Source organism: Anomaloglossus baeobatrachus, chromosome 5 (assembly GCF_048569485.1).
Source record: "Anomaloglossus baeobatrachus isolate aAnoBae1 chromosome 5, aAnoBae1.hap1, whole genome shotgun sequence".
In the NCBI taxonomy this organism is placed as follows: domain Eukaryota; kingdom Metazoa; phylum Chordata; class Amphibia; order Anura; family Aromobatidae; genus Anomaloglossus; species Anomaloglossus baeobatrachus.
Genome location: NC_134357.1, coordinates 20012640 through 20040089, shown reverse-complemented (window position 1 = coordinate 20040089; position 27450 = coordinate 20012640). Strand labels below are relative to the sequence as shown.

Below are 27450 nucleotides of genomic sequence, written 5' to 3'. Positions count from 1 at the left end.
GTGTAGTTGCCAAGTTTTTGTGTAGGGCGCTGTAAATGTTCAGGGTGTTCTCTGGGTGTGGGGGAGGGGGGTGAGAGCGGTGTTGTTTGTGTGTTGCGTTGTGTTTGTTGCGTTGTTTGTGGAGCGCTGTGTGTTTGCAGCATTGTGTGTGTGTGGTGCTGTGTGTGTTGCGGAGTTTATGTGCGTGTGGCTGTGGGGTGCGTGTGTGTGTTTTGGGGGGAGGTACGTTTTGTGCAATGTGTGTGTTGCGCGGTATGTGCATATATTTGTGTGTGCCGCGTTGTTTGTGTGTTGTGTGTGTGCAGCATTGTCTGTGTATGTGTGTGGGTGTCTGTGTAGGGCGGTGTTTGTGGTTCCCAGTGTGTGTGTGGTGTGTTATGCAGTGCGTGTGTGGCGGTGTGTGTGTGTTTTGGGGGGAGGTGTGCACCCCCCATCGTGGTCCACCCCCCATGCTGCACCCCCCTTCGTGCTCCATCCCCCATGCTGCGCACCCCCCCCATCATGCTCCATCCCCCATGCTGCACACCCCCCATCGTGCTCCATCCCCCATGCTGCACCCCCCATCGTGCTCCATCCCCCATGCTGCACTCCCCATCGTGCTCCATCCCCCATGCTGCACCCCCCATCATGCTCCATTCCCCATGCTGCGCACCCCCCATCTTACTCCATCCCCCATGCTGCACCCCCCGTGGTCCATCCCCCATGCTGCGCACCCCCCATCATACTCCATCCCCCATGCTGCACCCCGCATCGTGCTCCATCCCCCATGCTGCACCCCCCATCGTGCTCCATCCCCCATGCTGCGCATCCCCCATCGTACTCCATCCCCCATGCTGCGCACCCCCCATCGTGCTCCATCCCCCATGCTGCGCACCCCCCATCGTGCTCCATCGCCCATGCTGAGCACCCCCCATCGTGCTCCATCCCCCATGCTGCGCACCCCCCATCGTGCTCCACCCCCCATGCTGCACACCCCCCATCGTGTTTCATTCCCCCATTCTGCGCACCCCCCATCGTGCTCCATCCCCCATGCTGCACTCCCCATCATGCTCCATCCCCCATGCTGCGAAGCCCTCAGAGAGGAGTATAATAGGAGGATTATAATAGGAGGAGTATAATGGGAGTAATAGTCCTGGGGAAAGAGGAGTATAATGGGAGGAGTTGTCCTGGGGGGGAGGTGTACAACGTGTGCGGGTAACGTGGCCGAGCGGGCATAGTGTGAGGGGGCATGGCCGAGCAGGCATAGTGTGAGGGGGCGTGGCCTAGCGGGCATTGCATGAGGGACGTGGCATAGCGGACATCACGTGCGGGGGGCGTGGCCTAGTGGGCATCGCGTGCAGGGGCATGGCCTAGCGGGCATTGCGTGCGGGGGCGTGGCCTAGCGAGCATCGCGTGCGGTGGGCGTGGCCTAGCGAGCATCGCGTGCGTGGGGCGGGCCTGGCCAAACGGATAATCCATGCGGGGGCGGGGCCAGGCCAAGCAGCCAATCCGTGGGGGGGCGGGGCTAGGCCGAGCCCAGCGGCCAATCCGACGGTTGTCACTGTAAGGACACAATGTCACTGTCACGACACAATTTTGGAGCAAGACAGACAGACAGACAGAATAAGGCAATTATATATATAGATAAATTTTTTTTGCTAAAATATCCCTATTTTTAACCAAGAAATCCCAATTCGTGGGATGTAAAAAGACATGCTCATTCCACAATATTAATTACCGGTCTAATTTGGGATTAGATTATCCCTTATATCAGGGGTGGGCAATTAATTTTCCCATGGGGCCACATGAGAAATTGGGATGGTTTTAGAGGGCCGGACTAATAAAATTAACTCACTTCTACCCAATACTGTATACAGTATATATACTTCCCTTCATCCCTCCCTTCATAAACAAACAGTAAGTTAAACAATACAAAAATTCAATGAAAATATGGAGGTCAGTAAGTGGCATAGACATTACTGCGGTCAATGGGGGGCATAGACATTACTGGGGTCAGTGGGGGGGGCATACACATTACTGAGGGCGGTAAAGCTGCTTTCCACACATCCGTTTTTTTGCAGTCAGGCAAAATCCGGCGAATACCGGATAAAATTAGTCCGGCACTGGATACGTTTTTATCCTCATTAAATTGTATTCACGTCGGATTGTGCCTGATGCACTTGCATTTCATGCGGCGTGCGTCGTCCAGCAAAATTTCTGTGTCCGGCTGCCGGAAATGACACAAGGGAATGTTTTTTGTCACTGGCGTGTTGTAAAATGAAAACCTATGGGCGCCGGATCCGTCGTAATGTGGAAAAAAAAACTCATTCCACCGACGAATCCAGGTTTTTTTAACTGAGCATGCTCAGATGTGTAAATTAATTTCTGGTTAGAAAATATCTCTCTCGCTCTCTCTCTGTCGGTCTCTCTCTCTCACCCCCTCTCTCATACTCACTGATCACCGGTGTGGTGTTGCACAGCTGTCACAAAGCTCCCGCAGCTTCTCCAGCTTTTGAAAATGCTGGCCGCTCATTATTCCATCTCATATTCACTGCTTCCCCCACCCACTGGCGCCTATGATTGGTTGCAATCCGATGTGCCCCCACGCTGAGTGACAGCTGTCTCACTGCAACCAATCCCAGCCTCCGGTGAGCAGATCTAAATCTTGCAGTAAAATAAATCATTAAAAAAAAGCCGGCGTACGGTCCCCCCAATTTTGATACCAGCCAAGGTAAAGCCACACGGCTGAGGGCTGGTGTTCTCAGGATGGGGAGCCCCACATTATGGGCAGCCCCCAGCCTAAAAATATCAGCCAGCAGCCGCCCGGAAATGCCGCATCCATTAGATGCGACAGTCCCGGGACTATACCCGGCTCATCCCGAATTGCCCTGGTGCGGTGGAATCAGAGTAATAAGGAGTTAATGGCAGCCCATAGCTGCCACTAAGTCCTATTTTAGTGATGGCAGGCGTCTATGAGACACCCCATCACTAAACTGTAGTGAAAGTAAACAGAAATACCGAAAAATCCTTTTAATTGAAATAAAAGACAAAAAACACCCTCCTTTACCACTTTATTAATCCCCAAACACCCTGCAGGTCCAGCGTAATCCACATGAGGTCCCATGACGCTTTCAGCTCTGCTACATTGGAAGCTGACAGGAGCGGCCGTAGAACACCACCGCTCACTGTAAGCTCCACAGAGCAACTGAAGTGAGTCACGCTGTCAGTGGTGACGTCACTCAGGTGAACCGCAGCCACAGCTGGATTCTCGGTAAAAACTGCTACAATGGATCAGTTTTTTTACCGGAGCTGTCGCATCAGTTTTACCACAATCTGTGACGGATCCATTGAATCAGGCATAAACCGGATTGTGCCTGACGGCAAAATCCAGATGTGTGAAAGTAGCCTAAATAGCATAGACATTACTGGGGTAAGTAGGAGGCATACCCATTACTGAGGCCTGTGGAGCATACATACTGACAGTGGTGGGCTGTGGGACATAGTGTACAGGCTGGCAGCACTACAGGATGCTGAGGGCACAGGCTGGCAGCACTGCAGGATGCTGAGGGCTCAGGCTAGCAGCACTACAGGATTCTGGGGGCAAAGGCTGGCAGCACAGCAGGACACTGAGGGCACAGACTGGCAGCATGACAGGACGCTGAGGGCACAGGCTGGCAGCATGGCAGGACACTGAGGGCACAGGCTGGCAGCATGGCAGGACACTGAGGGCACAGGCTGGCAGCACTACAGGACGCTGAAGGCACAGGCTGGGAGCACGGCAGGACGCTGGGGGCACAGGCTGGCAGCACTACAGGATGCTGGGGGCACAGGCTGGCAGGACGCTGGGGGCACAGGCTGCCAGCACTGCAGGACGCTGAGGGCACAGGGCTGGGGCACAGGCTGGCAGCATGGCAGAGCGCTGGGGGCACAGGCTGGCCGCACGGCAGGAAGCTGGGGGAACAGGCTGGCAGCACGGCAGTAGCAGAGCCTGAGGGCTCCTCTGGCTGCCTTCTCTGAGTCCCATTTGTCTGCTTCCTGTATTGCAGGCACAGGGGGACCTGAGAAGACACGAGTGCTGGACTCTCCCCCTGCTCTCCCCTTCTGCAGGCACTCTGTTCTCCCCGTACAGGCACACTGCACTCTCCATGCTACCTCAGTTGCAGAACAGACGTGTTTGAAGCAGCCACTGTGGAGATGAGCCGGTCACATGGGAGGTTCCTGGGTAAAAGGGGCAGGCAGAGGGGGCGTAGCCAGCATCGGGAGAGAAGCAGGAGGGGACAAGGAAGGCATCAAGGAGTGTGTGTGTCCAGCATTGAAGGGTGTGTGGACAACAGCAAAAGGGGCGTGGCCAGCAGCATAGCCGACCTCATGGAAAGCATTCAGCGCGTGTAGCCAGCATCCAGAGGAGGCATGAGTGGCAGCAAGAGGGGGCGTGGCCTGCAGAGTGCGGGGATGTGGCAGTCGCTTATCACTGCACTGCAGTATACATAGCTCCCGGCTGTGAGAGCGGGACTGAGGCATAGATCAGGCCATGCCTCTAATTCTGAGCCAAGACGGGCGGGCCAGTCACAGACAGTAGGCGGGCCGCATCCGGCTCGCGGGCCGCCCCTTGCTCAAGTCTGCCTTATATAATGAGGGATATAATAAGCAGCACTATGGTCATGACACATAAATAATTCTGTGTAACAAATGAATTAGGGCGGCATAAAATAGACAATGAGTAAAAATATAAACAACACTTTTGTTCTTGCTTACATTTTTCTTGAGCTGAACTCAAAGATCTAAGACTTTTTCTATGTACACAAAGGCCTTTGTCTCTCAAACATAATATATAATATGTACTAAGGTATGCAGGGAATCTGGTGAAAGTGAAATCCTTTGAGAGATCCACTTTACCAAATTCGGCATAAAACTGCTGCATCCAGTGGAGAAGAGGAATATGTGATCTGCATTCAGTGGCCACTACTCACCGGAGCCGTCATCTGTCGGAGTCCCCTTCTTACACTGCTCGTCACCCCTCACATATTCCTCCTCTTCTTCCATTATGTCTGTAGTAGGACAATGGTGCAGAACTTCATCCTGATTCACAAGCTGTGAAAGAAATGGGCTAAAAAGTGACCGGATACCTAGAGACTTCACATGGAATGAATAGATGAGCAGAAAAGATCATGAAAAGGTTATTGTCACGCAAAAAACAGTAAGTTATCACCTGTCCACTGTAGATTGGCGGGAGTTCGACTACTGGGACACCAGATCCAAAGATCTTGTAAATGCAGCGCTGCAGCCCTATCGTGAAAAGAGTGAAGGTGCGCATGCTCAGCTTCTGCTCCATTCACTGTCTATGGGACTGATGTAAACAGCCGAGCGATGCACTTCCAAGTCCCACTGACAATGAATGAAGTGGAGGTTGAGCATGCGCACCATCGCTCTTTTCAGGAAGGGGCTGCAAAGCCACATTCCTGGGGTCACAGAGCCCCAATCTCAGGATAAATGGAGAGACCAGTGGTCAAACCTCCAGTGTTCAAGTCATTCCTTATTCCATGGACAGGGAATAACATGTTTTAGTAACATCCCTTTAATTAGCAGGATGAACGACGCTCACATTACAGCAAATAGCGGCACATATTCCATATAAATCCAACCTGTCGGTTTATTTTTCACAACCAATAAAGTGTGAGGAGATCCAGACCCCATGTAACGGCTAAAAAAGTGACCAGATACCTTGAGACTTCACATGGAATGAATAGATGACCAGAAAAGATCATTAAAGGGTTATTCCCCTCCAAGAAAACAAGTTATCCACTGTCCACTGTAGATTGGCGGGGGTCCGACTGATCCAGAGATCCTGTGAATGCAGTTCTGCAGCCCCATCCTGAAAAGAGCGAAGATGCGCATGCTCGTCTTCTGCTTCATTCATTGGAAGCGATGTACTTCGAAGTCCCGCTGACAATGAATGAAGCGGAGGTTGAGCATGTGCACCTTCGCTGTTTTCCGGAAGGGGCTGCAAAACCACATTCTTGGGGTTACAGAGCCCAAATCTCAGGATTAATGGAGAGACCAGTGGTCAAACCTCCAGTGATCAAGTCATTCCTTATTCTATAGACAGGGAATAACTTCTTGTTTTGGAAACAGAGGACGACTGAAGCTCACATTGCCCCAAATAGCTGCACATCTTCCACATAGATCAAACCTGTCTGTTCCTTTCCCAACATTTCCCACAGACAAAACTGAAGATCCAGACCCCATGTAACGTCTGTGGTCAGCTGCCTTCTCCGCCATGTATAACTCATACAATAATGCTGGACGGCAGAACACGACCTGCACAGCCTCCTACACATCAGATCCCTACAACCTCCTCCCCACCGACCTGATGATCCTGCGACCAGTCCTGAGCTCCGGGATGTGTCTCTGGCGTCGTCCTCTTACTGGTTCGTACTGTAAAAGACACAGAAGGAAATCAATTATTTCCTTATATATGTAAGTAATTTACTATTTGCCACTTTGGAAAACTCAACACCATGATTGTAAAAATGTACTAATAAATTTTATCATTCTGCTCTGTTTTTGTCCCTTGTTACGACAGCCGTTTCTTCTGATCACACACCGCTCCCATCGTTAATATGAAGGAGCCTGTGACTAGACACTCTGCATCCAGGACACGAGCGCAGGGGCTATACGCCACAGTAGAGGAAGCAGTGACGTCTCATCATTGGCCGCAGTGGTGACCACTGCTCCTGTGCTCGTGATTGATGGCAGAAGTCACACGTCCATCTATACTGTGCAGCATAGTGACAGGTAAGGGACTCAGGAGAAAAATCAACACAGACGGAATCAGGAAGGTGAACATTACTTATTTTTCATCTTTCTGAAAGTTTTTCTTCAGTAGTTGGTCAACTTTTAGCAACCAATCCTTTTAACAGATGTGTGTATTTAGCCCTAGTACCTGGTGATGTGCAGGGCTGGTGCTCCTCCATCACGTCCTTGTACCGGTCCTTGTGTCCTTCTAGATACTCCCACTCCTCCATGGTGAAATAGACGGTGACATCCTGACACCTTATAGGAACCTGACACATACAATGATACCGTCATCCCCCGATCCCTTCATAGCGTTACTGTATAATGTCCCAGCATTCCCAGCAGTGTCACCTCTCCAGTCAGCAGCTCAATCATCTTGTAGGTGAGTTCTAGGATCTTCTGGTCATTGAGGTCTTCATGTATCCGGGGGTGTGGTGAAGGCTTTGGGATCGGGCTAAGAGGTCCTTCCCATCCCTCAGACACAGGGGCCTGACAGCGCTCACTAGAGGTCTTTTTCACCACCGCATAATCCTGTTAATGAAGAGACAAAGTAATAAATCTCACTACAGACATCTCTATAATTCCTTCAGTTGCAATGCTGCTTAATGGTTTGTGAACCCTTCAGAATTTTCTGCATAAATTTAACCCAGAATTACATCACATTTTCACAGAAGTCCTAAAAATACATAAACAATAAAATAAAGGAGTAAAAAAGGAGTAAAAAATAGATTACTTACTTATAATTACTAATAGGGTTCCCCTTTTTTTTCTAACCTCCTGTGATTGAAACAGTGTAATGCACCACTAAAGAGGAACAGAAAATATGGTAATAGATACCAAGGAAGGTAAAATAAAGGGTGCTGTCATGGGTCTGGAAAAAACAGTTACCGGTAAGTAATTATCTATTTTCCCTTCCTCACAACAGCACCAAGGAAGAATTACAGAGCAATCCCTTAGGTAGGGACCACCACTTGGAAAACTTTTCTCCCAAGGGAAAGGTTATTAGAACCTCAATCCAACCTGTAGTGCCTAAAAAGGAACGTGAAGACCATGTGGCTGCCATACAAATTTAGCCAAGAGAGGTTTCCGCCCAAGATGTAGATACAGCCCTAGTGGAGTGGGCTTTCAAACTTTTAGTGGGATCATGAATTCCTGCCATGTATGCTAGTAACATCCCTGATTTTACCCATCTAGCCAAAGCCCCTTTCAATACTGCCTGGCCTCTACCAGGACCCTGAAAAAGACTAAAGAGTGAGGTAGATCTCCTGAAACTCTTTGTTGCTTCTATGTATTGAAGATGACACCTCCTAACGTCTAGCGCATAAAATTCCATTTATTTCTCATTCTTGGGGTTATCACAAAAGGAAGCTAGTACAATATCCTGGCATCTATGAAATACTGAGACTACCTTAGGAAGGAAGGTTGAGTTAGGCCTAAATATTACCCTATCTGAAAGGGTTTTTGTTAAGGATTTGTTTACTGACAAAGCCTGTAGCTCCCCTATTCTTCTGGCTGATGTAAGGGCTACTAAAAAAGCAGTCTTAATAATGATGAGAGCACACAGTCACAGTCACCTACTTGTGGTTGGTGGCCCGTAGGTCACAGTGGAAGAATGAATCCTTGTCTATTAGAAACCCATCTCCAGATTGGGGAAGCCACAACATGTCAACTCTTCCACCCACCCAACTATCCAATGGCAATGTTCAAAGTTCAATCCATGTTCCAGTACAACTAAGGAAATGAGGAGGTATGCTCCTCGCCATATATGTTAGGTCAGCAGCAATGTCCAGTTCATGTGATGTCCTCCTTTGGCAAAAGCAGCACAAATTCAGTGACGGGATGAAGGAAAATTTGGGTTGAGTCCCCTTTTGTCACCTTAACTTCCGCATTGCGAGTCTTTCTGTCGTTGCTGGGCACAACCTTGGTGATAAGGCCCATTGGCCAGTCGTTACAATGAGCCTCTTTATCTTTTAAGAGGACAAGGTCTCTTTCTTGGAGATTAGAACTGAGTGTCTGCCATTTGTGATGGTTTTGAAGCAGATGCAAGCATTCAGTCTTCCAGCGGTACAAAAACACATTAGACAGGTGTTGTGGCTTCTTCCACTGACGTTTGTAAAATGTCTCTGTGGTTGACATTCCTAGAATGAATTGTAGCAGCTCCAATCTTCTGTGTAAGACGTGTAGCCAGAGTAAGAATCATTGGAGCTTCAGGGTTAGAGGATATTGGGACTAAAAGGCCTAGCAGTTATTATGGCCGACACTTCAGCGAGGAAAGTGACCAGAAATTCATGGGTGAGAGGACGTTTATGGTCCAGCAACATGGAGTCGAGTATCCTTCGTGCAATTCCAATCAGGCGTTCCCAGATTCCACCCATGTGTGAATAGTGTGGAGGGTTGAATATCCAGGTGCACCTATTGTTGGACAATACATTGTCAAATTGCAGTTCCTTGCAGGCTTCTACAAAGTTAGTGCCGCAGTCGGACCGAAGTTGCTTGGCTGGTCCGTGGATGGTAAAGAATCTTCTTAGGGCATTTATGAAGCAAGAGGAATACATGGATTCAAATACCTCGATGTGAACTGCACAACTCCTGAGACAGGTAAATAGCATGGTCCACTGCTTACTGTTCATGGCTCCTCCACGAGTCCTTCTTGCAACCACCAACTATGGGGCAAAGAAGTCTACACCGACGTATGAGAATGGCTGATCTATGCTCAGCCGATCCACTGGAAGGGCGCCATTTGTTGTTGCTGGTGTCTTCCTCTTAACCTTCAACACTTGACACATTTATGGAGAATTGAGGAGACACATCTCTTGATCCCCATGATCCACAAGCTAGCAAACCTGATGGCACCTTCAGTAAGATGTTTGCCTTGGTGCTGCACTCATCCATGATAGTGTCAGATCAACAGAGTAGTGACGTGGTGTCGACTAGGAATGATGATAGGGTCCTGCTCCTTCTTGTATAAGTCAGATTTTTTTTTATGTCCACCCACTCTTAGCAACTTGTGATGATCGACTACTGGGTTCACGTCAAGCAGTGCACTGTTTTTGGACAGACTGAGGCCCTTGGTAATACTGTTGATCTCCTGCAAATATTCTTCTTGTTGTAAACACCTAATGATGACTTGTTCAGCATGGTTCAGATCATCGATGGGAAGATGACCCTTACACAAATGCCAGCCATGAGACTATGAAGATTTGTCACTGGTAAAGCAGTGAGCGATGTGGATTAGGCAAACTACAGCTCGTACAGCAGAGGACCAACTTGAGAAGTGTTCGAAGCGACTTCAACTTTAGTCTGTGTGTCATAGAATTTAGTGAGTTGAGATAGTTTGTCTGATTTCCTTATCAGATTCTGGTTCCACCAGTTCATAGGCGTTGCTGGTATTGCTTGCACTAAAATCCTAATACAGTAGACTTGGAGGTGTCAACCATGTGTTGTCACTGAGCTTAGATGCAGCTTTAAGTTTTATTCCTCAGTCAGCTGGGTTTAGATCGGTGGAGATGTGATGCCACTGCTCAGAGCGGAAACATTTCTGATGCGCTGTACTCTATTGTTCACATAGATGTAAATTTGCTTTGTTTGGTTGTGTATATACCCAAGTACCACTCTGCTATCTGTGTAGAAGGTAAAGGAATCAATTACAATGTCCATATGGTATCTGACAACTTCGGCAATTTCTACTGCCAATACTGCACTGCAAAGTTCGAACCTCGATATGGAGTGTGCAGGTTTTGGGGTTAATTCAGCCTTACCCAGGATGAAACCACTATGCAATTTGTTTGCTTCTAACGTCTTCAGATAAGCTACTGCAGCTATGGCCTCTGTAGATGCATCAGAGAAACCATGGACTTCTCTTCTGACTGCAGCCTAGAGAGACCTTAGAGGGACTTGGAGTTGCTCTAAGACCTTCAGAGACTTCTTCCATGTCTCCCACCTTTGTTTCTGAGATGGCAGCGGAGTTTCCCAATCAGTGTTCTCGGCAGTAAACTGTCTTAGCAGTATCTTGCCTTGAATGGTGATGGGTGCTAAAAGCCCGAGAGGATCATAGACAGATAAGACTTCTCATTTGGTAAAGGGATTTCCACAGTGTGACACTTGGAAAGTGAACGTGTCCTGTTTGATATCCCATAGTAGACCAAAGTTGCGTTGTTCGGGAGGAACATCGGAACCCAAAGCGAGATCCTTTAAGTTCATGGCATAGTCCTTGGATGGAAACGCCATAATTACCTCTTGACTGTTAGAGATGATCTTGTGGAGTCTGAGGTTTGATGCAGACAGCAATTCCTGTGTCCTAGATAGCAGATCAATTGCCTCTACACTCGTGGGCAAAGACTTGAGCCCGTCGTCTATGTAGAAGTTATTTTCTACAAATTGACGAGCATCGGATGCGTACTCTCTCACCTTCCTGGGCTGTCCGTTTAAGTCCATAGATCGCCACAGCAGGTGAGGAGCTGTTGCTGAAGACATGGACCTTCATCTGGTAATCTATGACCTCGTCAATATCATTGTCCTTCTGCCGGAGGAACCTGAGATATTTTCTGCTGTCTTCCTTCACGTTAAAGCAATGGAACATCTGTTGGATGTTGGCCATTATAGCAGCAGGTTCTTGTGTGAAGCAAATTAATACTCCAATAAGGCTGTTGTTCATGTTAGCCCTAGTTAGGAGCAGGTTGTAGAGAGAGAGCCCTTTATACTGAGCACTGGAGTCAAACACCACCCTGATCTGGTTAGGCTTGCGAGGGTGATAGACATCAAAAGATAGAAGGTACCAGCATTTTTCTCCTTCCTTCAGTTGTGGCACAGGTTCAGCATGAGCTCTGTCGAAGGTGTTCTGCATGAAGTTGATGACATGCTTTTCCATCTCAGGTTTCCTCTGTATAGTACGCTTTAAAGATGAGAACCTTGCAGCTGCTTGCTGCAGGTTGTTTGACAACAACCTCGTTCTTGGAGAACGAAAGGGTAAAGGGAGCTACCCAGCTGTTGGAATCATCTTGAGCAAACACTTTGTCCATAACTGTTATGAATTCTTTATCTTCCCTTGTAGGCACCAACTTGTTGTCTTCACTTGTGAAATCGAACACCGTTAACCCTGGGTTTTCATCCCAGGGCAGGAGCGTGTTCATGTTGTTGAAGGATTCCTGTTGCCACTTAGTGTTGCTCAGTTCCTCTTTCACCCAGTAATGGTGTGGGCATGGCTGAAAATGAATGCTGCAACCATTTGGTAAGATGTGCATTTTGTAGGAGGAGATGTTGTTAGATCTCTTTATCTGGTCTATGCAAACATTGCCTAGCCTAGATCGAAGCGTTGTGCAAATGGTGCATCATGTGGTGATGTACCTTGTGCAGCCAGAGAATGTCTCTACTGAGCAAAATCAGGATATCTGCGCTGTTGTCAAGGACTGGTATCTTGTTTACTATCCCCTTGAGATGTAGAAGAGGAAAAGCAGCCTGTGGCATTGGGATCTCTTTTCTGTTGGATGGAATCTGGTTACACTCGATTTGCGTAAGTTAAGGCCCCGTTACACGCAACGACGGATCTAACGATATATCGCCGGTCTCACGGATTCCGTGATGCACATCCGGCATCGTTAGCGACGTCGTTGCGTGTGACAGCAAGGAACGACCGTTAACGATGAAAAAAACTCACCTTATCGTCCATCGTTGACACGTTGTTCTTTTTTAAAAAATCGTTGATTTTTGAGCACACAGGTTGTTTGTCGTTCCCGAGGCAGCACACATCGCTATGTGTGACACCTCGGGAACGACTAACTGCAGCTTACCTGCGGCCGCCGGCAATGTGGAAGGAAGGAGGTGGGCGGGATGTTACGTCCCACTCATCTCCGCCCCTCTGCTTCTATTGGGCGGCCGCTTAGGGATGCCGCTGTGACGCCGAACGAACCGCCCCCTTAGAAAGGAGGCAGTTTGCCGGCAACAGCGACGTTGCTAGGCAGGTAAGTACATGTGACAGCTCCAAACGATTTTGTGCGCCACGGGCAGCGATTTGCCTGTGACGCACACACGACAGGGGCGGGGACGATCGCTAGCGATATATAGCAGCGTGTAGCGGGGCCTTTGGGGTATCAAGACAGTGTTTTCAAGAGACTTCACTATAAGACCCCTGGCCCTTCTCCAAGAGACCTCTGTAACATTGCTGCAAGTGCCTAAGGTGTAAGGGTAAGAGATTCCCTTTAAGTTGAACATATTAATGAGTTCTGACCTTGCAAGTGATCGGTTGCTCTAATCATCCAGGATGATGTATGCCTTCACGGCTTTCCCTGCGTGACCCTTGTAACGTACAATCAACAGACAAATCTCACAGGATTTGTCCCAGAGGCCTTCTCCGCAGACTTGTGTGCATGAAGAAGATATGGTGGTGGGATTTGCTGCTTGACCTGCGTCCTCCCCCGTGACTCGTTGGAGGTAGGGAGTAAGTGCAGGGTCAGGTCGGGGCATATGGAGCGCTTGTACATGGTCCTTACTGTCACACTTGATTTAAGTTTTACAGTCTTTAGCAAGGTATTCAGTAGAAACAAAATACCTGTAGCACACCCCAAACTTCTTTAGAAGCTCCTTGCGTTCTTGGAGCCGTTTCTTGCTGAAGTCGATGCACTTCTTTAAGGTATGTGGCTTCTTATGGATGGGACATCACAATTTGGGATTTCTACCCTTTCACTCTTGTTGTTCTTGTCTGGAGCTGATGTCGGTGAGGGGAGAATATCTGTCTTCTTCACGGACACAGGACCCCTACGGTTTCTGTCATTCGAGCGTACGCTCATGTATTTAGAAGGAGATGAAGCTGAGCGACTGGGTGCTCTGTAGGAAAAGCTTGGGTCGTTCTTGCGCTCTGCAGTGTCCTTTATAAACTCACAGAAGTAGGAGAACGGAGGAAACAACAAACACTTGATGGTCTTTCTTGTATTTTTACCCTAGCGTGGTCCACTTCTCATACATTATAAACCGATTAATGTCAAGATGGAGAGTATAATATAGTGTGTTAAAAAACTATCACCATATATAAATATAATAAATACACCCCAACTATCAATAAATAGGCTATTATATAAATATAGAACCGATACATAGAAAAACAGCCAACAACCGATAAAATAATTATTTCTTTATTAATGACATAATTAAAAGCAAAATTTTAGCAAGGAAAATGGTGACAGGAGAAAGCCCATGGCTCGGTACAAATTTATAATAAACCAATAAATATTTAAATAGACAATGTAATTTTATAAAAAGGCCACCAGATGGCAGCAAAGGGTCAAAAACAGGAGGGCACACGTAGAAAAATACTGCCATATAATGCCAATACAAATTAATAAATATAAAGTGCATGTGCTATAGGATAAACATAAAGTGCACATAGGGTACTAATAAAGTGTTCAGTAGTAAAGTGGAAAAACCCCTGACGAAGGTACGTCGAAACATGTGTAGGGTGGAGGCTGCCTACACACAGTGCCGATGGCCTCAGGTATATCCAGTTAGATAATGTATTTACATTTGCTTGCTTGCATTATGCATGTTATGTATTCTATTTGATTCAGCATCTGTGGATTTTACCCCAGTGGCTGGCTTAGGCTAGGTTCACACTTCCGTTAAATTGTATCAGTCACAATCCGCTGCTCTGGTAAACAACGGAATCCGTTTAGCGGATTCCGTTGTTCCCATAGACTTGTATGAGCGGCGGATTGTGACTGATGATGCTGCGTTGCACCCTCCGCCCGACTGATCAGTCGTGGAACGACTGACCGCCGGGCGGAACGCAACCTGTAACGTTTTTTGAGCAGTGCAATCCGTCGGATTTCGCTGCGCATGCTCACTGGCTCCCTGCACACGTCACCAGCTTTGCTTGGTTACCCGATATTTACCCTGGTTACGGTGCAAGGAGCCAGCGCTAAGCGGTGTACGCCCGTAACCAAGGTAAATATCGGGTAACCAAGGTAAACATCGGGTGCTTTGCTTTACCCGATATTTAGTCTGGTTACGTGTGCAGGGAGGCCGACACTTCCCCGCTCGGCCCCGCTCCCTACCGCACATGTGTACACACACACACACACACTCACACAACTCTCACACACACTCACCTGTCCCCAGCCCTGCAGACCGCAGCACTGCCACTGACATCCTCAGCGCCTGGCCCCGCTCCTCCCCCCGTTCGGCTCCGTCCTCTCCCGCACTCCACATCTGTACACGCACTCACACACACTCACTCACTCACAACACTCACTCACACACTCACCTGTCCCCAGCCATGCAGACCGCAGCACTGCCACTGACATCCTCAGCGCCTGGCTCCGCCACCCGCTCGGCTCCGCCCCCTCCCGCACTCCGCATGTGTACACTCACACACACACACACACACACTCACCTGTCACCAGCCATGCAGACCGCAGCACTGCCACTGACATCCTCAGCGCCTGGCTCCGCCACCCGCTCGGCTCCGCCCCCTCCCGCACACAACGGAGTCTGACAATGAAATTCCTTTCATTGTCATCCGTTGTACAACGCATCAGTCACATGCGTCAAGCGACGCATGTGACTGATACAAAACAACGGAAATGTGAACTTAGCCTTAGGTGTCCTTGCATGTGGCCATATATGGAATTTACTGCCGTAGTATATATTATTATTAACTATAGTGCACTTTACTACTGAACACTTTATTAGTACCCTTTGTGCACTTTGTGTTTATCCTATAGCACATGCACTTTATATTTATTACCAGCGTGCGGAGCCGCCGCCCGTCCACCGAGCGGAGCCGCCGCCCGACCACCGAGCGGGGCCGCCGCCTGTCCACCGAGCGGGGCCGCCGCCCTACCAATCTACACCCCACCTACTATCTCCTCCCCAAAATCCTATAGAATGTAAGCCCGCAAGGGCAGGGCCCTCTTCCCTCTGTACTAGTCTGTCTACTGTAACTTGTGTATATATTCTGTATGTAACCCCTTCTCATGTACAGCACCATGAAATCAATGGTGCTCTATAAATTAATAATAATAATAATAATTTGTATTGGCATTATATGGCAGTATTTTTCTATGTGTGCCCTCCTGTTTTTGACCCTTTGCTGCCATCTGGTGGCCTTTTTCTAAAATTACATTAGTTTATTATAAATTTGTACCGTGCTATGGGCTTTCTCCTGTCACCATTTTCCTTGCTCAAATTTTGCTTTTAATTATGTCATTAATAAAGAAATAATTATTTTATCGGTTGTTGGCTGTTTTTCTATTTATCGGTTCTATATTCTCATACATTATGTGGTATCTTGGAAACTATGGGGTTTACCCCAACAGCAGTGTCCAGGTAGCTAAGGCCAAGTAGGGTGGTGTCTGCCTTGGCCAGCTGGAGCTCTAACAGCAGGTCACTGAGCTGTAGGAATTTTGAACTGTCCTTGCTTGATATCTTTGGAAAACTCTTCTTAACAGTGCGTCCTCTATGGCTTCTGGACTGCCAAAGCTTTTTGCTAGTCCTTCCCATGCAGTCATGAGACCAGCCTTTGGATTATTGATATTGACGGACCTGAGTCTCTTGATCTGCTCTGTAGATTGTGGTCCCAACCACCTAAATCAGTAGGTCTAGCTCTTCAGCCGCAGTGATGCCGAGGTCACTAGTCACAATTCTAAAAGGCACATTTCCAACCTCTGTAGTTTTCGGGTTGATTGTCGAACCTTGTGTGACCGGTCTTAGTAAAATCGCAGCGAATCACGAATCATGTACCTTACAAAGTCAGACATGTCTGTTCTTTCTGACTTTGTAAGCACGATTGTGTGATGCCCTGGCAGCACCAGGTGGTCACACATTGGACCCCCGCATAACACCATCCCTCACAGGGTTACACACAGCCGACCTGAAATCCTAGCCACCCCCCTCAGGGCAAGACAGGCACACCAGTGGGCGGGACCAGGTGGTTAGGGAACGCCCACCTAGGGGTCTAGACAGCCCGGGGCGGGAAACAAGTCAGTTTTAAGTTGAGGTTCAAGTCTAGTGGTAGTCGGAGTTTCAGCCTGACGGCCTGTGGTCCAAGTGCAAGTGGACAGGTGCCAGGGTTGGAGCCCTGGTGCCTTGGCTAGGTGGGAGACGGTGGTCTCCGTCAGCAAGCGACAGGAAGACGGCAGCCGGAGATCCGAGGTGGACCGGGACTGGGTTGTAGCCCGCCGGTACCGACACCGGGGAACCGACCCGGAAACCGTGCACAGAGGGGGTACTTGGACCCTGAAGTCAGGATCGGAACCAACGGCCCAGCTAATTAACTAATTGAGGGCAGGATTATAGGTCCTGTCCCAAGTAAAGACCCAAAAGAAGACAACCACGGGGGGCGGGGCGATGTAGCAAGGAGAACAGTCGCATGGTGAGGGAGCTCCCGCCATCCTGCTGCCATTCTGAACGGATCCGAAACCTCAGCGTCTTACCGTTTCCTGTGCGCATTCCCCCGGGTGAGCGGTGACCCCCTCTGGCTCCGGAGAGTTGTCCTGGATGATCCGGCCCGTCGGGGCCCGTAAACAGAGCGGTGGTGTGCAGGACATCCTAGACTGGCAGCCATTTTCAAGCACGCTGTGGAGACGCTGCAGTCTGGACGGCCGGCTTCTCCTCCCTCCCTGGGCTTGAGGAGGTGTCTGGGGGAGTCGGTGAACAGATGGACGTCGGCAGAGAAGGGGTAAGGCGGTGTGTGCCCTGGAAGAACGGGTCCCGCACTTCCCCCTCATATTAGCAAAGACAGCATGCTAGCCATCTTGTCGATCCTGTCTGCTGCACTTCCCCTCTTCCATCCATATTCTCCTGCTCCTGTGTGCTGTTTTGGGACACTCTGAGTCTGTGTGAGGGGAGGCCTGGACACTGAGACACAGTGTGGGGCCCCACGGTAGAAAGCAAACAAGACCTCATAATACTCTGAAGAGATCAAGATCGCTCCCCTTCCCCTCTCCTGCAGTTTCTTTCTTCCTGTATGCGGTGGATCAGGCTCTCTAGCCTGTAGACTGCAACATACAGGGGGAGATAATCTAGAGGCTGCATTAACCCCATGTGAGCGCTGGAAAACCTGCAGAGGGATAGAGATCACCCCTTGGCCTGCAGACCGTGATATACAGTGAGGAGATAATAATCTAGAGGTTGCATTAACACCTTAGGAGTGCTGGAACACGTGCAAAGGGATAGAGATCACTCCCTGGCCTGTGGACTGTGAAATACAGTGAGGAGATAATCTGGAGGCTACATTAACCCTTTGAGAGTGCTGGGAAACTTGTAAACCTGCTTCCCCTGCTGACCTGGGAGGAAAGAGCAGATTCACATTCTTTGGGTACACACCACAGTGTCACCAGATAAACCTGCCTACATTAATTGCTGTATTGTGACTGCTGAGAGACATCCATCTCCTCCCTTTTTTTTTTTTTTTTTCTTCTGCTCCTTTGGTTTTCTGGCTTATTTACAATATGTGTCCAGCTAAAAATCCTTCTGCGGTGGATAAGCTTAAGGAGTATGCCAGAGGAGACCCCTCGGAGTCATCCCGGACCTTGAGAGTAGGTACTCCCAACAAGAGTAAAGTGAACCCCTCGACTGATGAGGAACCGGAAGGTGAAGATCTGACTTTCCAACAAGTGTCTGAACGACTACTTCACACTATATCTTCATCCTCCCTGTCAGGGAAAATAGACGAGGTGCACTCGGAGGTCGGGCTCCTCCGGCAAGACATGCAGGCTTTGAGGGGGCGAATTGTGGAGGTTGAAGGTAGAGTCTCTCATCTGGATGATACTGTGACCCCTATAACCTCCAAGCTCACCAAGGTAGCCGGATCAATGAATCCCTGGAGACAAAAGGCAGATGACTTGGAAAACAGAATGCGACGTAACAATATACGCATTATTGGACTTCCAGAGCGCTGAGAGGGGCAGCAGCTGGAACGCTTTCTGGAGGACTGGCTTAAAACTACCCTGGGCGATACCTTCTCCTCGATATTCGCAGTGGAAAGGGCCCACCAAGTTCCCACTCGACCTCCTATTCCGGGAGCCCCCCCCCCCCCCCCCTTGCCCTTCCTGGCATGGCTTCTTAACTGCAGAGACAGAGATACAGCGTTGCGCCTCGCCAGACAAAAGAGTCCACTAAAGATGGAGAACGCCACAATTTCCATTTTTCCTGATTTTTCGGTGGACCTTCAGAAGCAGAGGGCCCAGTTTATGGAAATCAAGAGACTGTTAAGAGAGCGCAACATTCTATACTCAATGATATACCCAGCTCGCCTCCGGATCATCAATGAAGGCAAAACGCTCTTCTTTTCTACACCCGAGGAGGTTTCCGAATGGCTTCAATTGCATCGAGGGAACAAGGGGAAGTGACTGCACTACTTTTATTGCCATATCCGCCTGGATTGATTATGCTGTGCGTCAGGATGGTGAGGCGGTAGAATTCTGTAGTAAAGATGACTTTTCTCCTTTTTTTTCTCCTTTCCTGAGTGTTTTATATACCCAATGATAGCTGCGGTTTCAGGAGCTTTCCCTCACCAGGAACGCCATATCAGCTATACCTTACCACTGATGTCAGCGACGGTATCCCCTTTATGGCTTAATAGGATAGGCACTGGACGTTGCCTTTATCTTTTCACGTTTTTGCGCGAGGAGAATTATTCGTACAATATGTGTTTGCTATGTTATTGTTTGATTTATGCTCTACCGATGTTTTTGATGCTAACCCCTCTTTGTTATAGATTACGGTATAACAGGGAAAGTGCTGGGGAGATAATAGTCCTATTGGGTCGGGCCCATATGTTTAAGTCCCGAGATGGGTTCTGAATTTAAATGTTTAGTGTGGAATGTATGAGGTCTTAAGACCCCAGGGAAGAGGGTAAAAGTTTTTTCACAGGTTAAACGCTATGGTTCCTCTCTGGTGGCACTGGTGGAGACGCACTTGACTAGAGACACCACCAAGTTTTTACAGAAACCTTGGGTTCAGTGGTGAGTTCATACCTATCATACCAGCTAGTCCAGAGGGGTCTCCCTGCTTGTCCAGAAGTCGCTGCGGTGGGACCTCCATGTTGCCCGAAGAGACCCTGAAGGGGTCTTTGTACAGGCTGCATTTAACTCTAAAGAATATGTTATAATATGTCTTTATAATCCTCCTCCAGCTAACTTGATGATAGTTCAAAGTGCGGTCAGCTTTGCGCTCAGCTACCCAGACGCCCATGTGCTTTGTATGGGAGACTTCAACTTAGTTATGGACAGTAGGCTTGACAGACTACGACTAGGTGACACTTCCCATGTGACCATATCACCTCCTACTACATTTTCTACCTACATGCAGGGTCATGGCTGGTTAGATCTCTGGAGACTCAGACATCCGGGGGTACGGAGTATACATGCCACTCCTCCACTAGACGTACGCTCTCCCGTCTGGACTATTTCTTTGGGACTAATGGGCTGGCCCTATGGGTGAAGAAGATTCAACATGGTAATAGGGGTATCTCCGATCATAGTCCAGTGATATTAACACTTCAGTTTGATTGCTCAACACACCGCCCTATATGGAAATTAAACATTCTGGTTGAAACTGATTGGACCAAATGACAGAATCCCTGACCAACTAGACTGTTTTTTTAGTGCACATGTGAGGCCCCGACATATCAACCTCTTTTGGGATACCCTCAAAACCTACTTATGAGGTTGCCTGATATCGACAATCTCTTATATTAAACGGACTACCTCACAGGAAGATGACATGGCGGAGCGACAGGTTGGGGAGGCGGATAAATCTTATATCGCTAATCCATCTAATGACAACAGACAGACATGGCTCAGCGCACATAGAAGATATACACAGCACCTAGATACAAAGTCGAAGCGTAAACTATTCTTCACAAGACAACGATATTTTGAACTGGGGAACCAGTCCAGCAAACTCCTGGCCTTTATGGTTAGGCAACATAATTCCTCTAACACTGTTCTTCAAATCCGTAGACCAGACGGCAGTATGGCCACTTCCCCCATTGACATGCTTCAATGCTTTTATAGCTTTTATGAATCACTATATCAATCTAAAAATGGGGCGACTATGACAGACTGCTTGACGTACATGGAGGACATGGACTTCCCGAGACTTACTACCGATCAGCAGGGCTTTTTAGATGCTGAAATCACTCTGGATGAGCTGAAATCTGCAGTGGCAGATCTGGCTGTGGGCAGGGCTCCGGGGCCTGATGGCTTTCCGGTGGAATTGAATGGGAAATACCAAGAGTTAATGCTGCCGCCTTTGTTGGAGGTGTTTGTTCAGGCCATGCAGGGGACCTCTCTCCCAGACTCCTTTTATGATGCCAATATCATAGTACTTCTGAAAGAAGGAAAGGACCCCTCAGAGTGTGGATCCTACCATCCCATCTCACTTGTAAATGTGGATTATAAAATTTTTACAAAAATATTGGCCAGCAGACTGAATTCTGTCATATTGGATCTGGTTAACCCTGACCAGACGGGGTTTATGCCGGGAAAGAGCACTTCCATTAATATCAGGAGAGTCCAGTCGGTGGTCCAATCAAGTACCTTGGTGACAGATAATAAATGGGCCTTGGCCTCGCTGGACGCGGCCAAGGCATTTGATTCTGTGGAGTGAGGTTTCCTGCGGGCCTGCCTTCAAAAGTTTGGATTTGGTCCTAAATTTTGTAACTGGATCCAAATGTTGTATCACGCCCCCAGAGCTAGGGTAGTGGTTAATGGTATTCTTTCAGACTCCTTCCGTTTGGGAAGAGGGACTCGACAGGGATGCCCCCTGTCCTCGGCTCTTTTTGCCTTGGCCATCGAAGCTTTGGCGATCAAGATTCGATCAGACAGACTGATACAGGGCATATGCATAGCGGATCAGGTGGATACCATTGGACTGTATGCGGACGACATGATCATATTCATGGAGGATGTTGGGCGGTCTTTGCCTCGGGTGGTTGACGTTATTGACGAATTTGGTAGATTTTCAGGACTTTGTATAAATTGGGACAAGTCTCATTTGATGCCCCTTGTCCCTTAGCCCGGTATCTGGCTTGGAGGTGTTGTCCCCGCTGCCGCTAGTTTCTAGCTTTAAATATCTGGGGATTATCATAAATTGAGATAGCCGACAGGACCTGCAATCCAACATATACCCCTTATTGACATTGGCCAAAACCAAATTTTCGTTATGGAGTAAGCTGCCTCTATCAGTCCCAGGCCATGTTAATTTGGTAAAAATGATCTTACTACCCAAACTCAGCATAGTGCGGTTAGGGTTCCCAAGTCCTTCTTCTCCTCCCTGAATTCATTATTGTCTGGGTTCATCTGGGGCAACACACGACCCAAACTGAAGCTGACCACGCTACATAGATCTAGGTGACAAGGGGGACTGGCTTTACCAGATTTTTACATGTATTAGCTGTCAGGTCAGTTGAGGGCGCTGTCCTCGTGGATGCCAGGGTCCGACCTTCCAAACTCAGAGTGCCACCTTGCACACGCTGCTGGAACAGGGTGCTTATTTGGGTTCTTGGAACTGGAAGGAACTGGCCCGTCTAGGATGTTACTGCTCCTCAGGCTGGCGCGACGGGTTTGGAGACAAGCTAAAAGGGTGGTACGTTTTTCGGACATTATTGCTGAGATGCCCTTATGGCAGAACGCATATTTTCCTATGCTACTAGAGCATCCGTCATCTGCTTTTCGGAGCTTACACTTACTTTGAGTAATATATATGAACAAAATGTCCTGTTGTCTTTTGATCAAATTTGCTCCCGATTTAAAGTAGCTAGGTGTCATTTTTTTAGATATTTGCAACTTAGATCAGCAATCCAACATTATATGCAGAACAGGACGGGAGCTACCCTTATATCCTCTTTTCCCTCAATTAGAATTCTGCGGTCTCAGGGTCCTAAAGGACTGATCTCATCTCTGTACACCCACTTATTATCTGTAGGAAATGAATCCCAACCGCTGGCGGTCAGAGGAAAATGGGAAATGTTAATCCCGAACATACAGGAGGAGGACTGGGAGGAGATTCTTGAATCCCCCAACTAAGGTGTCACCCTCGGTTAACAACAGTGACCCAATTATACATCGTACATCAAGCGTATTTAACTCCTTTAAGGTGGTTGTTCAGAATGCGACACCGGGCGACTCCTGACTGCCCGCGGTGCCATGGAGGAGATGCTGACTTCTTTCACATGTTGTGGGGCTGTCCGGTAATTGCCGCCTTTTGGAATGGGGTTGTCTCAGTCTTGTCCTCCCTAGCTCTCTTTCCCATACCCCTTGAACCACTTCTTTCCCTGTTAGGGGTTATGGACGAAGGGACATGGACACACTATCATAAAATATTTCTACGAGAATCTCTTTTTATGGCCCGGAAACTCATAGCCATGCGGTGGATGGGTGGCTCTCCTCCTACGGTGCGAGCGTGGATAGAATTGGTGAACAAAATGCTCCCATATGAGCGGACGATATACCAGAACAGAGGGTGTCCGGAGAAATTCAATAGAATATGGGAAATGTGGAATTCTTCCCCTCTGACTTTGACTGATTAAGTATAATATCCCTGTATGTCTCTACCAGCACTGAATACAATGTTGACTGTGGAGAGGTAAAGATCCAGTTAATAGTTAGTTAGTTAATAGTTGTTTGCTGGTTTTTGTTTGTTTGTAAAATTCCATAAGTACTCAAATGCAATTTAATCAGCTTCTTCTTTGACTGTAAGACACTGTAGCAACCCTGAAATGAACATTCATTTTATATGGTGCTATGTTTACTCAATAAGCCTTCTTGAGCGGCTCACAGCAAATGTATATATGCATATTTTATGTGTCTTATGCTTTGTATTTGAGAAATGTTTTTCTACTGTTTAATAAACGAATTTAAAAAAAAAAAAAGCAGACAACCACCCACAGAGAGGGATAGGGCAACCGCCAGGGCCCAGAAGATCCCACGGGCCAGCGTCAGCGGGCACGGCTCCTCAGGTACATAACAAGCCGGGAGCGGACTCCTGCGTTCCACACCGGGAAGTCCACACAAAAGCAGTGCAGAGGGAAAGACGGCGACCACCAGCCCAGGTGGGGGACCAGAGTACAACCGGCCGCAGCGGCCGGCCACCAGCACCTTGGTTTACCAGAAGACTCGTGTGATTATTTCAACTGTGAGTAACCAAACATCCCCTGGTACGTCCGGGCGCGCCGGCCCCTGCTATTACCATCCCCTGCACATAGACACTGGGTCCTGGGGCAACTATCCCTACCCACGGAGGGGTTAACATCCAGCTGCCACTACATCTCCCCCAGGTGCCCCACAACAGCAGCAGTGGTGCCATACTTCACCACACACCGTACGTGGCATCACGAACTGAATACGGCCAAGCCCGTACAAAAAGTCCCCTTTTTATTTGGCGTGTCCGCGTGACCCCCGGGTCCGGAAGATCCCTCGAGCCACATAGCGGGTCCGGATCCGAGCAGCCCGGCTGCTACAGGCGTGGGGGTGGCACAATTGCAGGCTGGATAGTGCGGTACATAGGATCGGTAGCGTCTTGGCCTAGAAACATGGGGAAGTATGGAGTGGCATAGGCATTTAGTCCAGCAACTGGTTTGGTGGGTATAGTCTCTGCAGCATGTAGAGGTAGGACTGTGCGGTTGTCGAGAGTATGGTGACCTGCCGGCATATTGGGTTGTGTGTAGGCATTAACGTGTGGAGTTTGGTGAGATGCAAGGTCCTGGTGCATTCTGGGATATGAAGGCAGTTCAATGTTGGAAGCTGGTGGAGCACTGTACTGACCTTGACTGCAGGGTTCTGCAAAAGGATCGCCGTCCTGGTGCCTTGGGATAAAGGGATCTTCTGCATCTATTTCACACAAACTAATGCTGCCTCTTTGACTTCCACTGATAGCTTGCTCCGGAACCTTTAACTCTGCCATGGCTGTCGCATGCTCACATTCCTTCTCTAAGGCTTCCATTGCCGCCTTCATGCGTGTGGTTTCTACATCCATTTCTTCTTTCTTGCGTGCTGCATCTGCATCCATTTCTGCTTTCTTGCGTGATGCATCTGCATCCATTTCTGCTTTCTTGCGTGCTGCATCTACATTCATTTCTGCTTTCTTGCGTGATGCATCTGCATCCATTTCTGCTTTCTTGCATTATGCATTTGCATCCATTTCTGCTTTCTTGCGTGATGCATCTGCATCCATTGCCGCCTTCATGAGTGTGGTTTCTACATCCATTTCTTCTTTCTTGCGTGCTGCATCTGCATCCATTTCTGCTTTCTTGCGTGATGCATCTGCATCCATTTCTGCTTTCTTGCGTGCTGCAACTGCATCCATTTCTGCTTTCTTGAGTGCAGTGTCTGCATCTCTTTCTGTTTTCTTGCATGTCGTATCTGACTGCATTTCTGCTTTCTTGCATACATAGCAACAGAAATGCAATAAACAGCAAATGAAAATATTGAATAGTTCCCAAGTCGTGGGACATGGCAACTCATCCATTTCTGCTTTCTTGCATGCTGCGTCTGCATCCATTTCTGCTTTCTTGCGTGCTGCGTCTGCATCCATTTCTGCTTTCTTGCGTGCCGCGTCTGCATCCATTTCTGCTTTCTTGCGTGCCGCGTCTGCATCCATTTCTGCTTTCTTTTCTGCAAAGGTGGCTTGTATCTTAGTCCTTTCCGCCTTAGCACGTGCTCTTATAAATTGGTCACTGAGAGTTGAATATTTTCATGAACTTCTTTTAGATGAGCGTTTTGAGTGCTTAGTGGATTTGGATGAGCAAGTTGATGTATCTGGTATCCAATCAATTCCAGCCTCTATCTTAGCCTTAATATCACGTACAGTGCGGTCTCTTTCAGTGTTAAGTTGCTGAAAACCTTGGAATTCGTTTAAAGACTGTGGTAGATTCAGACTTTGCAGAACAGTGGTGTAATGTCTCACACTTTTCTATATATGATTGGTATGCTGTGCACAATTGTTCTAGGGCTCCCTCTAGTGGTAACTAATTAGAAGCAGACCTTGATACAGTGTATATGTGACTCAGCACTTTTTCTATAGGAGAGACAAATCACAAGATAATTCACATTTTGCAATCTGTAAATTTTCCATAACCTTCCATTTGGGCTTGACTGAGAGCTTACCCCTTACACTAGATGGTGGCTGGTGATCTGGGTCTGTTTCCTTTGATTTTAAGTTTGATAGGGACCGTGTAATCCTTCCGTCAGACATGATAACCTGCAGACAGGAACGTTGCAATGATGAGGGTTGTTGTATTCCTCACTGTTCAGCAACAGGGGTATGTACAGAGACACTGCACAGAATGATACTTAGTTTTTAATTCAGGTGCACCTGCAGGTTTGCAAATTCTGGAAAATGTCCTTTTCCTCTGGGATTTAAACAAAGACCTTGTGTTACTGTCTCTGAAGGAAGGTCACTCTTTTCACTATTCTGACTCCCGGATCTGTAGGACATGATGGCGCTTGAGCTCACTGTTTTCTTTGGGTATTCGTATTCACATTCATATCGGCGGTTCCTCAGATAATTTAACTCAGCCACAATCTTATTGCAAGAAGACTCCAGGAAAAGAGGAATGCTTTAACTGAAAATCTTGAATTTGATGATAAAAGCAGCAGGTAAAAAGAGTGATTTTCTCAGACAGCATGTTACTTGCAAGATGGCTGGTACAAAACACTACATGGTGAAGAAGGGCTGGGAATGATGACATCACAGTGCTACAGGGAGGAGGAAGGGACAAAATACAAGGATAGTCAAAGTTTCTGCCTAGCAACAGAAAGGCAATAAACAGCAATGAAAACATTGAATAATTCCCAAGTCATGGGACATGACAACTCATCTGAAAGTGTACTATAGTTTTTGGTCAAATTTATGCAGAGATATGGCAAATTCTGAAGGGTTCACAAACTTTCAGGTACCACTGAATGTTCATCTCTTATTCCCATAGATAATATTGTAATGTGACGTCACCAGAACCTCTCACCTCTCCAGTAATCCGGAAGAGGATCTCCAGGGTGAGGTTTATTAACCTCTCCACCATCTTGTCTCTGTCCTTATTCATCCTCGATGGGTCAATCAGGAAAAGTATGTTATCAAGAAGATCTTCACTGAGAGGATCCTAGCTTGTTGGAATCTGAAAGGAAAGAAGATGAGCCGGAGTAAAATCATCCAAAATCCCATTGAAAAAATACAACTACTAAGGATAAGAAGAGGAAACATGTTATTCACATCCTGGGAAGGAGTCCTCACGTGAGCTCCATCCACACGTGGCAGATGACGGCTGTATTCAATAGCCAACATTTGTTCCTAACAGCTGCCATTAAAATGGAACGCTCACTGGTGTCTGAGAGCATCAGCTCCCATCGGACATTACAGAGTAATACATACGGTAATTCAATACATACCAAGAGGATTGAGGCTGCTTTTTGCACATTTACAGTCTAAGATGAAATAGTGGGAACACAAAAGATTAAAAAAAAAAAAAAAAGTGTTCGTCATGTATAGTTTAGCCATCACTATAATAAATAGGGGCATTCAAATAACGATGCATGAACCGGTCATCATCCAGTATCTGTAACCAAACAGATACAAAGTGCATGTGTGGGAAAAGATGATACAAGGGACCAGATTCTGAGGAAAATTTAGGAACGGATAGCAGGCAATAGTTAGATTATTGAGGTGAAGTGATAGGTGCCAGTCTAAAAA

General features: G+C 47.8%; 1 pseudogene; it reads right to left on the bottom strand.

Annotated features, from left to right (window-relative positions):
* Positions 1-26874, bottom strand: part of LOC142312572 (uncharacterized) — a 168953-nt pseudogene extending 142079 nt beyond the window's left edge.
* Between the last annotated feature and the right edge of the window lie 576 nt (positions 26875-27450).